The following is a 17,319-nucleotide window of genomic DNA, read 5'->3' on the forward strand; positions in this document are numbered from 1 at the left end:
TCTTTCTAGTTCGCATGCATATATACTCCATCTAGGTCTCTCTCGCACAGTATGTATGATACTCTAGTCCAAATTAGATATCTTGGGTGCACTCATCGTACGCAAACAAATTCCTTGGCTCGTTGCCCGTAACTCTCTCACGCACCACTCTCGTCTCAGAGCTATTCCCCCCTCCTCAAACTCTCCATCTACCTGGGTCACACATACACATGCATATGTCACTCACACTCAATAGGCCCATCTAAAACTCTATCTCTCTCCCTCGTTCTCTCTCCATCTCACACGCACACACACACAATCTCATGCCTAGCTAGCCAAGTATGATGGTCTCTCACTCAATTGTAGGCACACGCAATCCCCCCTATATGTATATGACTAGCTAATCTTAGTCTCCATCACAAACATATGCATGGTCTATCTCGATTTCTCTCGGGGAATCTTTCTATCGTGCATGCACCCCCCTCGATCTCCCACCCATATAGTCCCCTCACGATCTCAAGGGGATCTCTCTATCACAAACACACCCTCTCTCCCTCCCCATGCGTCCATGTTCTCCATGTGTCCCTCTTGACCTTTTTTCCTTGTTGGCCAGACCTCTATTGGACATGTGCTATAGGGGTGTCTCTCTCTGTTGCAAACAATCACACACTAGCTATCTTCATGTATCTCCTCGCCTCGCTTTTCTATCTCGGAGATGCATGCATGATATGTTCACATAAGAAACGAAAAAACACACACTCTCTCTAATTTATCGTTTGTTGAAACTTTCTCTTTCACACACATAATCTTTTTGCACACTTACTCATTCTCCTTCACACGCACTTGATATCTCTCGAGTTAGGCACTCTCCTCGGTCCATAGCATATAGATTTATTGAAAAGTCAAACATCACAAAGTTTGACCATGTACGTGGATAAAAACAATTACATCTAGAACGGCAAACATATACCATTAGATTCACCATGAGATGTAGTTTCGTATGATATATCTTTGGTATTGTAGATATAAATAACATTTGCGTAAACCTGTTCAAAGTTTCGTATGATATATCTTTGGTATTGTAGATATAAATAACCTGCATTTTCTCCGTACGTCTCTCTCGACCTCTCTCCCTTGTTTGTCAGACCCCTCTTGGCCACGTGCTAGGGGTCTTTCTCTCTCGGTTGCAAACAACCACACACTATCTCCTCACCTTGCTTCCGTTGTCGAAGATGCCTGTGTGATATGTTTGCATAAGACACACACGCTTTTCTCTACTTTTATCGTGTGTTGTCCATGTCTCTTTCACACATGCACACCCACTTTTCTCACTCACTCTTTCTATCTCTCTCTCTCTCTAGTTAGGGACTCTCTCACGTCCATAACCATATGGATGTCTTGAAAAGTCAAACCTCAGAAAAGTTTGACCAGGTATATGTGGAGAAAAACATTTACATCTAGAACGATCATTAGATTCATCACAACATGTACTTACTTCATACTACTCCCTCCGTTTCATAATGTAGTGCATATAGATTTCTTATAAAGTCAAACTTTATAAACTTTGACCAAGTTTACAGAGAAAACTATTTATATCTACAATACCAAATGTATATAATATAAAAGTATATCTTGTGATGTATCTAAACATATGTATTTGATATTCTAGATGTATATGTTTTTCTCTACAAACTTGATCAAACTTTTATAAAGTTCGACTTTTAGAAAACTCGATATGCGCTACATTGTGAAACGGAGGGAGTATCATTTATCTTTGGTATTGTAGATATAAGTAATTTCTTTATAAACTTGGTCAAAGTTTCAAAAGTTTGACTTAAAAAAAATGTTGAAACTACATTATCGAATGGAGGGAGTAGCTCTTTCTCTCTTTCTTTGCTATCTCTCACGGGCCTCCCCTCTCACTCAAACTCCCTATACCGACAGATTATACGCTCACTATGTCAGCGTATAGCTCCGTATATTGTTTAGTTAACCGGTCAACTAGTCCACATGCCGCCTTGTCAGCTCGTGTTCGGTATCTTCGTGTGCTGGCCCATGTGGCAGTGGGTGAAAGTAAGTAAACTAGAGGCCCATCTGACATACGGTGAAGTAAAATAAATTTGAAACCACTCGGGGTAGCACCCCACACGCTAGTAAACTGAGGGTGCATTAAGGACACACTTCTTCCGCATGAAGGACGCACTCGCGCACAATTCACCACTACGCGATGGCATGCATAGAAGGACGCACTCGCGCACACCCAACACACAACACACACCAACACACATGTACACTGGCGTCGCCACCGGTTGAGATGGACGGCGAGGCAGCCAACAAGCGGAGGCGACTCGAGCCAAAACTGCATCCGGCGAGCATGGACTTCATCAGCAGCCTCCCCGATGACATGCTGCTCGTCATCATCGGCCTCCTCCCCACCAAATCTGCCGTGCAGACCGCCCTGCTCTCCCGGCGGTGGCGCTCCTCTGGCGCCGCGTCCCCCTCAACCTCGCCGTCAATAGCTGCCTCTACAATGGGGATTGCAAACGCATGGCCGCAGTCTCCAAGATCCTTTCATCGCACCCTAGGCCAGCCAGGCGCCTTGACATCTGCATGTTCAGTACCAACTGCAGGGTCCAACCCAAGTTCGACGAGTGGTTCTTATCCCCCGCCCTAGATCAGCTCGAGGAGCTCAGCTTTGAAGCTGGACGTTGTCGCTCTCTGCCGCCGACCGCGCTCCGCCTCACGCCAACGTTGCTCCACGCCAGCTTCACCTCCTGCTATCTTCCCCAGATTAATGCCGCGCCCGCCCTTCTTCTCCCTCAACTCAAGCAGCTCGACCTCTTCGATGTTGTCATCTCGAAGAAGGCTATGGAGCACCTGCTCCGCAGCTGTACTGCGCTCGAGTACCTTCGTCTTGAGAACCACGGGTTCATTAGCCTCCACATCACCTCGACGACTCTCCGATGGATTTATGTGTCTTGCTGGCATCACAACATGACATCAATTGGGAAGATATCACTCCGGCTGTTCCACGTTATGGTCATTGAGAATGCGCCTTTCCTTGAGAGATTGCTTGTATCGGATCTAGAAGGTCCAACAAAAATCAGGGTCATTGACGCGCCGAAATTGACAGCGTTGGTGTACTCGCCTGCCAAATTCTCCGAACTCTTTTTTGGAACCATAATCGTTCAGGTATAACACCCAGCTTCTTCTCCATCTTCTTGAAATTCACATTTTTAAATTTCTTCTTGATGTATTTACGACCGTCTTCCAAAAAATGATTCCCACAAGCTTGACCCAGTCTATGCACACAGTGAAGATCTTGGCAATAAAATCTATCGGACCCAATCTGGATCAAGTTGTTGGATTCCTTACATGCTTTCTGTGCACAGAGAAGCTACTCATCGAGGTGAAACTTCTTTCCTATTAGTAAACGGTAATCACAACGTAGCTCAATTTTTTCATAATTTTCCCAAATTACGATGACAAGTGTAGTGTTCAAAACTGCATCTACGCACACTACACCGAAAGAAATGTTTTTAGTATTTTTCTCACGTGATCACCTGCATCGTTGTTTTGTTGTACTACTATAGTAGCCTAGGCTAGTCATAGTGGAAAGTAACTTAGACTACTCCAGTAACTCTATGGTTACCCTAAGAGCAAGTACTACCTCCATCCTAGTTTACTCTTCCTATTTTGTAGTATCAAAATTTGACCATAGATTTAACTGACAAAATGTTAATGCATGTCATTAAGAACTATATCGTTGGATTCGTATTTGAACATAATTTCAAATGGTGTAATTTTTAATGACATGCATTGGCATTTTCTTAGGTAAATCTATGGTCAAAATTTTATACTAAATACGAGGTAGTACAAAAGTGGGCTATAACGGCTGAGGGAGTCCTAGATTAAGGGGTCCTCGGACAGCCAGACTATATACTTTGGACGGACTATTGGACTATGAAGATACAAGATAGAAGACTTTGTCCCGTGTCCGTATGGGACTCTCCTTTGCGTGGAAAGCAAGCTTGGCGATTCGGATATGTAGATTCCCTTCTCTGCAACCAACCTGATGTGACCCTAACCCCCTCCGGTGTGTATATAAACCGGAGGGTTTAGTCCGTAGGACAACAATCAAAATCATAGGCTAGATTCTAGGGTTAGCCTCCTCAATCTCGTGGTAGATCAACTCTTGTAATACTCATATCATCAAGATCAATGAAGCAGGAAGTAGGGTATTACCTCCATAGAGAGGGCCCGAACCTGGGTAAACATCGCGCCCCCCGCCTCCTGTTACCATTTGCCTTGGACGCATAGTTCGGGACCCCCTACCCGAGATCTGCCGATTTTGACACCGACGTTGGTGCTTTCATTGAGAGTTCCACTGTGACGTCGAAGATAGGGTTGATGGCTCGCCTTGCTATCAAGGAGAACATCACCTCCGGGGGAGCCCTGGCCTCGGGCCAAACCCTCCGGCTGGGCGGCTTCATCATGACCTCCCCCTCGGCAGTTGAGCCCACGACGACCTCTCGGGTCATCGAGAATCGTCTCCGCGTCAGCTCGGAACTTGCCGATCAGATGGATCCGACAGAGCTATCGTCTTTGAACGAGCTCTTGGACCGCATCGCCGCCCTGGGAGTCGCTACGGACTATGACCAGATTGGGCTTAAACCCGATCAGAGGGAGATTAATTCCCCTCCGGTCACCCATCAGGTAGCGGTGGTGGAGGAGCAAAGCGATAACTCTCCTGCCATACTAAGGACGGACTATGTCCGGTTACCGAGCTCACTGAGCCGAATACCCGTTCGCGGGAAGACATGCCCCAGGTCCCGGACTTAGAGCCGGACTGTGGGTCCAGAAAGTTTAGTAACACCCCGGAAGACGGATGGCTAAATTCGGAAACCTTCCAAGCTCTGGGTCTCAGACCGGGTCAAGATTCAGATTTAAATCTGCCCACCCGCCCAGATACAAGCGATCTTTCCCATATCGGACAACATCCCCAAGAGACAGTACATCACTTTTGGGCCAGATTCCTCCTTGTAATGAACAAGGTTAAGGATTGTCGCGAGGAAGATGCAATCTTGTTCTTTTGCAGAAATTGCACGGACAAGGGAATTCTTAACGCCATAAAACACCGTCGCATATCACACTTTGCTGACTTGGCGGCCATAGTACAAAAGTACTGCGCAAGGGAAAGCGCCTCGAAAACCCAGGCAGCCTTTTGGGAGCCAGTGGCTCTCACTAAACCCCTCGTCCGAACAAAAATGGTTTACCCTCACCGGTCACCCGATCCAATAATGAAGAAATCGAAGCCCACTACAGGGCGCGAAACTGTATTGGAGGGATGGCTCAATAGGCCATGCAAAATTCACACCACACCGGATACCGTACCAACACATAGCCTTAGAGCATGTTGGATACTTCGGCAGGTGGCCAAGAGCGGCGAGGATCTCCTCATCAATGACCCCGCAGAGCATCATCCCGCAGAAAACAACAATATGGTGTTGACAATCTTCGAGACTTTTGCCTCAAATAACAGGAGCAAGCGAACACTCCACAACATTGCCGAAGTCTGCCAAATTGCGACAATAAACCCTTGGAACGACACGGCCAAAGCTTTCAACGCCAGGGACGAACCGCAATTCAGAACAGTCCAGGCACCAGCCGCCTTGGTCCTTAGTCAATTGTGGACGGCTTCCGGCTCACCAAAGTGCTCATGGACGGTGGCAGCGGATTAAACCTCATCTACGAGGAAACCCTCAACAAGATGTAAATAGAAAAAAGCCGCATTGATAAAAGTAGCACAACCTTCCGAGGAATTATTCCAGGACGGGAGGCACGATGTGCGGGAAAAATCACACTAGACGTGGTATTCGGAACACCGGAGAATTACAGGTCCGAAGAAATAACATTCCAAGTGGTCCGTTTTAGCAGTGGATACCACGCCCTTTTGGGGCGAGACACATCCGCGAGCTTCCAAGCTATACCACATTATGGGTACATGAAGCTGAAGATGCCTAGGCCTAACGGAATCATCACCCTTGCAAGTGATCCGGACATAGCACTCCGCGCCGAAAACAAAACCGCCGCCCTAGCCCTCGAGGCACTGTCCGAAGCCCTCGTGGCCGAAGAGCTAACTGCGTTACGCTCCACCGTGGACAGGGATGACATAATACTCGATAAACGATCCAAGTCCACCTCCTTTAAACCGACGGACGAAATTGTCAAATTCCAAGTCCATCCAACGGACTCTACAAAGACAATATCCATCGGGGCAAAGTTGGACCCCACAATCGACGCCGCACTGCGAACATTTCTACGCGAGAATTGGGACATCTTCGCCTGGCGCCCCTCAGACATGCCAGGAATCCCATGTAGGTTGGCTGAGCATAGCCTCAACATATTGAAGGGATATAAACCGTTCAAGCAGACACTCAGATGCTTTTCCGAACCCAAACGACAAGCCATGGGAGATGAGCTTGCCAAACTACTTGAAGCCGGATTCATTAGAGAAATTAAACACCCGGATTGGCTAGCAAACCTGGTGATGGTACCAAAGAAGGACAAATCCTGGTGCCTGTGTGTCGATTTCAAAGACCTAAACAAAGCCTGCCCCAAGGATCCCTTCCCTCTCCCCCGCATTGATCAGATCATCGATGCTACCGTAGGACACGACGCACTGTGTTTCCTCGACGCATACTCCGGATACCATCAAATCAAGATGGCGGAGTCGTATCAAGCCGCAACGGCATTCATCACCCCATACGGCCCCTTTTGCTTCAACACTATGCCTTTTGGGCTTAAAACGCTGGGGCAACCTACCAACGCATGATTCAAACATGCCTGGAGAAGCAAATCGGCAAAATAGTTGAAGCATATGTGGACGACATGGTCATTAAGACCAGACACGTTGAGTCTTTAATAGACGATCTAAGGCTCACCTTCGATAACGTCCGAACATACGACATCAAGCTCAATCAGGAAAAATGTGTTTTCAGTGTCCCCGCCGGAAAGCTGTTAGGCTTCATCGTTTCCCATAGAGGAATCGAAGCAAACCCAGCCAAAACCCGAGCTTTGTCACAGTTGGCTACCCCAACAGACCTTAAACAAATACAGAAACTAACTGGATCCGTGGAAGCCTTGAGCCGCTTTATCTCTAGATTGGGAGAAAAGGCACTGCCACTTTATCGCCTTCTTCAACGCACCGAACACTTCGAGTGGACGGACGCAACAACGGCCGGACTAGAAGAAATAAAAGCTCTTTTCGCGAGCAACCCAATCCTGGCCATGCCAAGCATAGGCGAACCAATGCTGCTATACATAGCCGCAACTCACCAAGTTGTGAGCGCAGTGCTCGTCGTCGAACGAGAGGAGGACAGACACAAGTTCCCGCTTCAAAAGTCGGTGTACTACGTATCCACTGTCCTCACACCATGCAAATCTTGGTACCCCCTTATCAAAATATAGCATACGCGGTCTTCATGGCATCCTGAAAACTACGACACTACTTTCAAGAGTGTTCAATCACGGTGGCCTCCGAAGTACCACTCAATGACATAATAAACAACCGTGATGCAACGGGCCGGATTGCTAAGTGGGCCATCGAGCTCCTCCCATTCGACATCACATATAAACCATGGCGGGCCATTAAATCACAAGTACTGGATGACTTTGTCGCCGAATGGACAGACGCCGAACTCCCTAAAGAGTACGGCGCATACTCCAATTGGATCATGCATTCGACGGTTCTAAAATGCTTGCAGGTCTGGGAGCGGGCGTTGTCCTAACATCCCCCACCGAAGATACTGTCCAATATGTACTACAAATACTATATACAGACTCCAACAATGCAGCCGAATACGAGGCTCTGTTGCACGGTCTTTGGATGGCTGTCTCCATGGGCATCAAACGCTTGGAAGTGCGTGGGGATTCGAACCTCGCAATATCTCAAATAAATGGAGACTTCGACGCCAAAGATCCGAAAATGGCGGCTTATAGAAACGTCGTTCTCAAAATGTCAGCTCGATTCGAGGGGCTCAAATTCCATCATGTGGTTCGAGAAAACAATCAAGCGGCGGATGTTCTCGCTCGCATTGGCGCAAAGCACGACCCAGTCCCACCTAACATCTTCCTGGAAAGACTCTTCAAGCCGTCCGTGGTGTGGCAAGGGGAGACCGGCTATACTAGCCCGGATCCGAACACAACCCCAGATACCGAAGACACTGACATATTCGGGGGCTCCGCCACCGAAATAACACCCTCGGCCCACCTAATCATGGCTGTCATCGCCCCATGGACCGAACCCTTCTTAGCCTACCTTATTAGGCAAGAACTCCCCGAGGACCGAAACGAAGCACGCTGCATAGTTCGACGCTCTAAAACCTATAAAGTCCATGAAGGAGAACACTATAAGAAAAGCGCTACCGGAGTACTTCAAAGATGTATCTCCGAAGAGGAAGGGTGACATCTCTTGGTGGAAATTCATGCCGGACTAGGCGTTCACCACACCGCAGCTCAGGCCCTTGTAAGCAAGGCCTTCCGTATAGGTTTCTATTGGCCGACGGCCCGGACAGACACACATGACCTAGTCCAACATTGCGTCGGATGTCAGCTCTTCGCCAATTAAAGCCATATGCCACCACCGCTCTCCAAAAAATCCCCATAACCTAGCCTTTTGCAGTCTTGAGGCTAGACATGGTCGAACCTCTTAAAGGGGGAAGCCATAAGAAAAAATACTTGTTGGTCATGGTGGATAAATTCACCAAATGGATAGAGGCCAAACCTGTTAAGACGGCCGAATCCGGACCAGTGATAGACTTTATATCAGGCGTTGTACACCGTTATGGTGTCCCGCATAGCATCATCACCGATAATGGCTCCAATTTTATAGATGATGAGATGAAAACTTGGTGTGCCAACTTGGGCATTAAGGTCGATTACACCTCTATCTATCACCCTCAAACGAACTGTCAAGTCGAACGCGCCAATGGTCTTATTATGAGCGGCATCAAACCCAGACTAGTGCAATCCCTAAAAGAATCAGACACGCACTGGGTCGAGGAGCTCGACTCCGTACTCTGGGGGCTGCGGACCACGCCCAACCGCACTACCGATACACACCCTTCTTTATGGTGTACGGCCGGAGGCGGTCTTGCCCTGCGATATCATTCACGACTCACCTCGAGTGCGCATGTATGAAGAGAGAGAAGCCGAGTTGGATCAGTAGGATAATTTAGATGCCTTGGAGGAGGAGCGCGATGTCGCAAAGGCCCGTTCCGCATTCTATCAACAACAGGCTTGCATGTATCAAAGCAGAGAAGTAAGGGCCAAAACTTGTAACATTGGCGAACTCATTCTACGCCTACCGGAGAAGAAAAAGGACAAGCTCAAGCCCAAGTGGGAGGGTCCCTTCATCATTGATAAAGTTCTCACTGGAGTAGCGTACCGCCTGTGTGATGCAACAGATAATAGTCTCGAGCCAAACCCATGGAACGCGGAAAGACTCCAAAGATTCTATGCCTAACGCCAAACTCTTTGTTCGTTTCCTTCCCTCTGTTACTTTTTGCATACTTTTAATTTACATATTCTCCCTTCTATTTGTTAGCCCTAAAAGCTATAGTGTGACTCAATTACACACTCGGGACGCACCAACTTTAAAAAGTGTGCGCTCGCTGTACCTGGGGGCTTCTTATGCAGAAGCTTAATATAATTAAATTCTGGGCCTCACGTCCATTGCATATGTGTCCTTTTTTCGTATGTAGCCTTTTTTTGCCACTATATGCATCGATATGACTTAAGTTTCGGCCAAGCTGGGTTGCCTGGTTCTTGTGTTTATGCCCTACGTTCTCGTTAATTCGGCTAGGGCATAAGTGAAGCACCTCTGCGATTGTTACTGCCGGGTCCTCCGGATGTGTACCTCAGACTGGGTGAAGCCGAAAGCTAGCGTTCTTAAGGGAATATTCGGTCGGTGAACTAAAGATATCTTTTACCTTTCATAATACAAACCCCCAGATGTTTTTCATATACTACGCTTTCAACTGTAGTTTGGACATGCACATTAATGCATGCGTACCCAGGGAAAGGAACCCTTAACGGAACTATTCTCCATGGAAGATGTTTCTTACTACCCATGTAATATAACATAACTAGTTGGGTACTTGTCTGTTCAAGCAACTATGACCCCTACGCCTGGTTTCCAAGCATACCCCGGTCTCTGTAACCGAGAGGGTATTCGAAAACGCTCTGGACCGTCGAGTCAGGATGCCGAAGCAAAAAGGTCCGCCATGACAAATGATTTACAATCCGGCTAGACATGTCCATCGAAGTACATAGTCACTTCGATTAAGACATTTCTTCTTATATGCCCTCCAACAGCCTGTCTAGTCTACAGTCCTGCTGGGAATATTTTGTGGCTAATTCCACCTGGTCATATACCAGGCTAACGGGAATCTAATTACCTTCTGACCCTACATGTCTGACCCGGGCCATATGATTAGGATCCAGCTTGGTGTACCACGTCTTCACCATCGCCCAAGCTTCTCTCGAACCTTATCGACAAGCAAATATCTTCCATAGTTAGAAGCACCGCCGTGCTCCTTTTAGCAGCTGTACAAGCTCTCCCATGCCTCCTGTCAGGGAGACGGAAGGCCATAAGGCTTTGGAGACGCCGTGCATAACCTGCCAAACTTGCCCGTGCAGTTGCGAAAGCTCTTGCAGCATATTGCCTGAGGATCCGGGCATCTCCTCTCCGGGACGGCCAGTCAGCATACCTACAGACATAACGCTGTTATACTGTTTCTTCGTCAAACTATATATATATACATATATATATATATATATATAATAGTTCGCTTGAGCACTTACTGAAAATGCTGCGTCGAAGCCTTTTATTCTCCTTCACGGAGTCAGCTAGCTGAGCACGAACATCTTCTAGTTCTATGCTGAGCCGGGTATTGGCATCCTGAAGATCATTTTTCTCCTGCCTAACCCGTGTAAGTATACACTCGCCAGCATCTTGATGCCTTTGAGCTTTCTGTTCATCCTCCTGTAGGATATCCGGATTCACTCTGGGACTATCTGTGGTACCTGTCAGTAGATCGGCCACATGTCAAAACCACTGGTATATGTGAGTAAGTTTCTTCTCGATAAAGAAAAGCATTACCAGTGGAGGCCTTCTTGGATCCCTCCAGTTCGGCAGTCTTTGCCCTTAGCTGGGTTTGACACCTCTCCAGCTCTTGAAATAGTAGGTTATTCTTCTCTGAAAGAACCTGTTGATACAATGATCCTTAAATTAGTTGTACCAACTGCTCCAAGTCTCAGGGGCTACTGATATACATAATTATCAGATTTTACTTAACCGTATATCTTTCAAATACTGGTCTGCGGCTCTAGCAAGCCCATCTTGAGAAGCTCGGATGTACGCATCACCCGAGCTGAAGGCGTTGAAAGCCTCTTCGGAGAAACCAGGGTCGCAGAGTAAGGCCCGCCGAGGCTAATAATTCATGGCGCTCTCCACTACAGAGTTTGTAGCGGATATTCTATCTGACTCCTCTATACGGGGGCTGTACGGTGTCACCCCCGTATCAACCTCCGCCCTCAAGGCCGGTTCTTGAACCTGGCTAGCGGAGGCGTGGCGATTAGAAACCCCGGATATAGTCCGGCGGATGCTCTTCCTGCCAAGACGCAAAGGACAATGTCATATTTTAAGATGACCATCGTGGAGCATGTTTAAAACCATACCTCTTTGACGAGGGCTCAGCAGCATTTCTGTTCGCCTTCCTTTTTGGAAGCCTACCCGGCGTGGGCGTTCCACGTTGATGGGTTGCCTCAGGTTCGGCATGACGCGCCGACTGCTTTCCCTTTAAGAAAAACATAAGCGTTGTGTTGTGGGTAAGGCGAAAAGAGCAAATACTTTATGGAAATAAGTCTCCTATTCACTTACATGTGATGCGGGAAGGAGGCTAGGATAGTCGGCGACAATGGCCACTTCGGTGCCATCATAGCTCGCCTGGTAGAACACCACTTCAACGAGCTCCACAAATATATTAGGATCCACTTCAAATCCGGAATCCAGGGCTCGGTTGCGGACCTCTGGCTGTGGAGCCGGGCTGTTGATCTGCTTGGTAAACTTCCACCATTCCTGTTATGAATGGGCAATAATGATACATGCTAAAGGACGGAGAAAATGGATAGAGTTGAGTAAGGGATAGCAACTCACCCAGTTGGGAGGGTTGTACATGGAAATCCATCCCGTGGCTTAATACGGACGAACTCCTCTTCTTATCCTTTATATAGCTCGAACAATATTTTCACTAGCGCGTTGGTGGAGTCCGGGCCCTTCCTGCCGCAGCGGGTAACATCGTCTTCACCATTGAAGTGCCACATGGGACGCCCTCGGTATTGGAGTGGCTGTACCCCCCGCATTATGCATACAGCCATAATCTCGATTATGGTTAATCCGGATGTACAGAGCGTTCGTATCTTGCTCATCAATTGCGGGACTTCTCTGCTATCTTCCTCCTTGGGGCTCCGGGGACGCCAGTTGCGGCGCTTCACCAATGGAGTATTTGTGAACTCGGGGAGACCCATTCGAACTGGGTCAGAAGGGAGACGTCCTCTATGTAGAACCACTCGAAAGGCCATTCTTCGAATATCTTCTTTGGGGTGCCAGATAGGTATCCAGTCCCGGCGATGCGCCATATCTCGGCTCTGCCAACTTGGAATATCGATCCCTCTTGGTTATGAGGGACGAGGCAGAACAGCCTCTTCCATAGCTCAAAATGAGCTTCGCAACCCAGAAAATGCTCGCAAAGGGCAACATATCCCGCGATATGCAGGATGGAGGCTGGGGTGAAATTATGCAGTTGGAGGCCATAGTACTCTTGGAGCCCGCGGAGGAATGGATGGATTGGAAATCCGACGCCTCTTAGCAGATAAGGGACAAGGCATACCCGCTCCCCCGCAGATGGATTAGGGAAACTCTTCGCTTGCTCCCCGCCGTCAAAAGTAGCCAATCCGGCTCGGACGGGGACTAGGTCTGCAGGTGGGAGGAACCCCTGGGTTTGCAACTTCACTAATTGACCATGGGATACGGTGCACTTCTCCCAATCACCCGGCTTGGCGCTGTGAGGGCAGGAGGAGGAGCTGCGGGGTCCGGCCATGTTGGGATGGTATTTTCGAGCGCCCTCTGCTAATTCTTGGCTTGGGGAGAATGGTGTGGATTAGATCTGAAGGTCTCCGTCTCTTTAAATAGACGACTTACTTAAGTGGTTAGGGTGACAAGTGTAAAAATGCCCCGACTCCTCGCATTCGCTTGACACGTGGAAGCTGGAAACTATCGAAGTACAGAAGCCGAGAGAGTGTAACATTAAATGAGGAGCTGGGTACTTCTCTTTACAAACAGGTACTTTGAAATAATTCGGAGGAGGAACCCGCCTTGAAATGCCGAAGACAAATCTGCGCGCCGGACTCATCGACATTGAAGCCTGGTTCGGGGGCTACTGAGGGAGTCTTGGATTAAGGGGTCCTTAGACAACCGGATTGTTGGACTATGAAGATACAAGATAGAAGACTTCATCCCGTGTCCGGATGGGACTCTCCTTTGCGTGGAAGGCAAGCTTGGCGATTTGGATATGTAGATTCCCTTCTCTGTAACCAACCTGATGTGACCCAAACCCCCTCCGGTGTCTATATAAACCGGAGGGTTTAGTCTGTAGGACAACAATCAGAATCATAGGCTAGCTTCTAGGGTTAGGCTCCTCGATCTCATGGTAGATCAACTCTTGTAATACTCATATCATCAAGATCAATCAAGCAGGAAGTAGAGTATTACCTCCATAGAGAGGGCCCGAACCTGGGTAAACATCATGTCCCCTACCTCCTGTTACCATTAGCCTTAGACACACTGTTCGGGACCCCCTACCCGAGATCCGCCGGTTTTGACACCGACAATGGAACTCCACTATGTAGGCCAAAACACGTGCCAAATTCACTTGTGATGCATTTGGCATCGATGTCCCTCCATTGCTCACCTGGTGCCCCAATCTGGATCACCTACTTCCGGTGCCAAATTAACTCACGTAATTAAAAAACACTTGCGTGGGAGAGAGAGAGAGGATTGAGGCAATAAAAAAACACTTGTTTGGGTGAGTGAGAGGCTGGTGTGGTTGGTTTGATTGATTTGTTTATACATGTGGGTCTGTGTGTGCAGCGGTGCCAACTCTCTCACATCGCGAGAGCAGTGCCAAAATCTTTTGATTTGACATCGATGCGTATTATGTGGCATACTTTTGCGAAATATGGCATCGGCCACATAGTGGAAGGCAACAAATGGCCAAGCTCTTCACGTGCCCCTAGGTAAATGAGAGGATATATATATATAAAGAGAGAGAGAGAGATAGAGAGAGAGAGAGATAGATAGAGAGAGAGAGAGAGAGAGAGTGAAAAAATATCACTAGCCAGTCAACCCTATCGTATGAGCGAATGATACTGGTACCTCTTGATGACACGACAATCCTATACAGCCAGCTACTCTAATATGTTCTCTTCTTTTGCAGATAAAAAAGACCCAAAAGTGAAAAATGTGCTGCACTATAACAATCTCATCAAATGCCTTGATCTCCATCTTACAGAAATTGATTTGATCGACTACTGAGGCAGCACATCTGAGATTAAATTGGCCAGGTTCTTTGTTCTAGAGGCAAGTGTGCTCAAGGTAATGAGGTTTGGCGTGCTCTGGCGCAACAATGAATGGCGTGCTGATCACCGCAAGCATGTGAGCCTAAATGACAAAGTCTCTGCAGAAGCTGAATTTGTTTTTGAAACATCAAGTGGCCAGAGACTCAAAAACTTATTTGCCCATTAGTGACTTGTCAGGGCGGTGGATTTTAGTTTGTACGATAATGCTGCATCCACCTAAAGTAACGAAAGTTCTGACGTAAACTTCCTAGTAATTCCCTCCTCGTAGGTGCAGCATTACTCCTAACATTTGTAATATCAGTTTGAAACTTGTAATATTGTCGTGTCCTATTCCTGTGTTTTCAAAATCCCGCGAATCAAACAGGTCATAAGATGGTGATGATGTTGTGCCTCCCATCTTTCACCAATAGCCGTCAGATCTAGATCTGACGCGTACAAACCGAACTTCTCCATTTTTGCAAAAAGATGCCCGCACTTGTTCCCTATTTACAAACAACTCCTTTTCTCTCTCAATCAGCCTTATCTCCTCCCCACCACATCTAGAAGGCCATGGAAAAATCTGGGGCGATGGCCGTTGCCGGCGCCGTCCACCCCCAATCTTGGTGGTCCATGCAATGCACGGGCATCTACGCATAGGAAATTATGTCGAACATGGCTAGTTGTAAGCATGCTAGCTCTACAGCCATGATGATAATGACTGCAGACGGTGAGGCTGACTATGGTATGCCGAACACGGCGCCTATACTCAGGTGTCATCTCCGGCGCAGGGTCTTGTCACTTCACTGTGAGGAGGAGCACGTAATAATTTGACCAACGGGTAGTACAGCGCTACTACATTGGTAGTACTACTACTTGTACTACTAGCACCACCGTCTGGATTTACGAGTACTACCACGTCCATCTGGATTTTAGTATTTGACTAGCAATACCTAGTAATGCATGTCACAAAAAATGTACTACTCCCTTTGTAAATAGATAAATGGTGTATTGTTTTATTCCTATCGGCGAGAGAACTTAATGTCTTTTTGCTAATTAATAGGATTACATGCAATGAACTAAACACTGCATGTCATGTTTGGTAGTCTCAAGTCATTGAAAGCATGCACAACCCACATCTCTCATTGGTTGATATGTCACGAAACAAGAAATGAGGAGGGAGTTAATGTACCGTGCCTCAGTGTTTTGGGATTATTTTGTTTTCGTAAGGTGACTTAGACAACATTTTTGTTTACATGCATTAACATTTTATTAGTTAAATCAAAGGTCAAAACTTGGTGCAAAATGCAAAGTGGACCAATAAACCAGTAAACATCAAACTTCTCTCATTTGGCCCCAACTAAAGGTCCAGTGAGATGACTATACTGCACCCGCACGGAGGGGACACAGCTTCATTGACTTATTGCAACTGCCTTTTGGTGAATGACACGTGGGCCCAACGGGTGGCTGGCCCACCTGTCATACAGCCAAAGGCAGGATGCAGTAGAGGGCCGAGGAGTAGATGGCCAACATGCACGTGAATTCAACGCAGTCTGCACTTCTCATATAAACGCTCCCCGCTAGTTCAATCTAGTATGAAATCCTACGCACCTACGCACGCTAACCAAGGGCAAGAGTGATCACTCGAATCGCAAGATCAGTTGACTAGAAGTCCCTTGGATCCAAGTACCCTCTAAGCTAGACCCATGGAGGCGATGAGCGCGAGCATCAGCCGGCTATGCCAGATGGTCCACGACGCCGGCCTGCGGCCCAGCACCGAGGAACATCTTCAGGTAGTGATTGAGGCTTCTAGGGTGAGGGGCCGCTTGGACGACAGCTTCATCTCCTTGTCCGATGAGGTCCTCGTCGGTTTCCTCAACAAGTTCACTGTCGTCAAGAAGCTCGCGGACGACCTTGATGTACGCCTCCAGCCGACGCGCCCAGGCTCTATGATGCCTGCCAGCCTCAACGGCCACTATGGTGACAACCTCTTCGACGCACTAGTGGCCCTGCGACTGCCCGCCGTCGCGCCGGAGAATCTCCACCTCGAGGTCGCGCTCGCCGCGCAGCACCTGGCGCAGCAAGACACCATCGACATAATCACCCACGTCTACATGCAAATCTTCCAAAAGGACTACTACATGCAAGAGGAGGATGATAGGACGCTGGCCTTCTTGGACCGCAGGGCAACCTTGGACGACATTTTTCAAAAGCATGTTGAGCTCGCCACCAACGCCGCTGCTCCTCACACGTCAGTTGGTGACCTGGCGCACTAGGTCGTGAGGATGTCGTTGATGGATCCGTATGTATTTTTATCCTTTCGTCAAATCCATGTAGTAGTATATGGTACTACTAGTAATTATCTTACCTTTCGCATCAACTTCATAATTTTCGTACGTACTCCATGCATGAACCGCGCCAGAACCAAACTTCTCATTACTCTAGGGGAGATTGTTATTTCTATCTATCGGTCGCGCCATGGAGCAGAACCAAATTTTACAGGTTACAAGTTCAAAAGGGAAAGCTTGCCGTGTTTGCGTCGCACCCCCACATGGTTGGTCTGGCACACCGCTCAAGGGGGAATGCGTGCGGTGTTGCATTTTCACTTACAAGTGGGACCGCAGTTGAGCAAACCGACTATCGGCACACCCCCACCCCGCCCAC

This window comes from Triticum dicoccoides, chromosome 7B (assembly GCF_002162155.2).
Source record: "Triticum dicoccoides isolate Atlit2015 ecotype Zavitan chromosome 7B, WEW_v2.0, whole genome shotgun sequence".
NCBI classification, from domain to species: Eukaryota; Viridiplantae; Streptophyta; class Magnoliopsida; order Poales; family Poaceae; genus Triticum; species Triticum dicoccoides.